Source organism: Buceros rhinoceros, unplaced genomic scaffold, assembly GCF_000710305.1.
Source record: "Buceros rhinoceros silvestris isolate BGI_N320 unplaced genomic scaffold, ASM71030v1 scaffold35280, whole genome shotgun sequence".
Lineage (NCBI taxonomy): Eukaryota > Metazoa > Chordata > Aves > Bucerotiformes > Bucerotidae > Buceros > Buceros rhinoceros.
This window is the reverse complement of record NW_010391916.1, coordinates 1,119-2,303: the sequence shown is the minus strand read 5'-3', so window position 1 is coordinate 2,303 and position 1,185 is coordinate 1,119.

Here is a 1,185-nt window from a genome sequence, read left to right as displayed (position 1 = left end):
AAGGCAGGGGCGGGTCTCCCTCTTGTGGCAGTACGGCACTGGGAGATGGCTGGGTGGGGACACAGCGAGCTGAGGACACAGCGGCTTTGTCAAGCCACACAGACCCCTCTGGCATGTTACCCAGCGTTTTTTTTTGTCGGTAATGGCTGACCTGGAGCTTGGGCTCCTTCCCAGGGAAGAAATCCATGACCAGGCTTGGGGTTTGTGGTTCCTTCTAGGAATATCGCCCCTAAGCACTGTGACAAAGCAGAGCCTGCCAGCGGGAACAGCTTGGGGGCTCCTGGGACCGCCCGTTACCTCTGAAATCGGGCTGGCACCGCTTCATTTTGAGCGAAGCCTCATTTTACCCAGCAACCTTCTGCTCAGCCGCTTCACGAGGCTTTTGTTTCTCGTTCTGCAGCCAGACGTCTCTTATCCTCGTCCTCAAAATAGCAGCCGAGAACTGAAGATCAGTCTGATGAGGGAATAAGCTGAGATTAGCGCAGTGTTTTCCTGCGGAATCGTGCTGGGGTGGTCAGTGCAGCCCCCAGTCACTTGCGCTGGACATCGGCAGCTGGCGGAGGCTGCTCCGCTCCGGCCTCTTTTGAGAAACCACCACCTCAGCCCAAACAAAGCTGCGTTGTCTGCTGGGAGGGAGCCGACGAGGCCAGCGCTGCTGCCGGGAGGGAGTTACCCCCGTAAACCGAGACACTTCCAGTGCTGTTGGACCAAGATGAGTCGCTTTCCTCTTGGTTTGGTGCTGGGGATCGTCCGCCAGGCTCCACCTTGGCAAAAGCAAAGACTGTGGCCGGTCTTGCACCCACCAGCCCTTGCGTGGCGGGAAATGCTGATCCTGTTAATTGATCCTGTTAATTTTTTCCTCTTGGTGTTTTCAGACAGACACAGGACAGGAAGATGAGGCCTGGGGTAACCTCGATGGGCAGAACAGCCCCACGCCGCCCTCCTCCTCCTCATGAGTTCTCCCCAATTTGTGTAATTAAAGGGAATGAATTAAATGTAATTAAAGGTTGAGGTGCGGGTCGAATACACCTCAACCCGCAGGAGGGAGAGCAAACATCCAGAATAATTAATCAATGGACTTTACCCTTCAGGGGGACACTTCTTGTAGCCTAAATGTGGGGAAACAAGCCCTTGGCTCTGCCTGGGGGGGGCTGAAGCCCCTTACCCTGACTCCTCCCCCCCCCC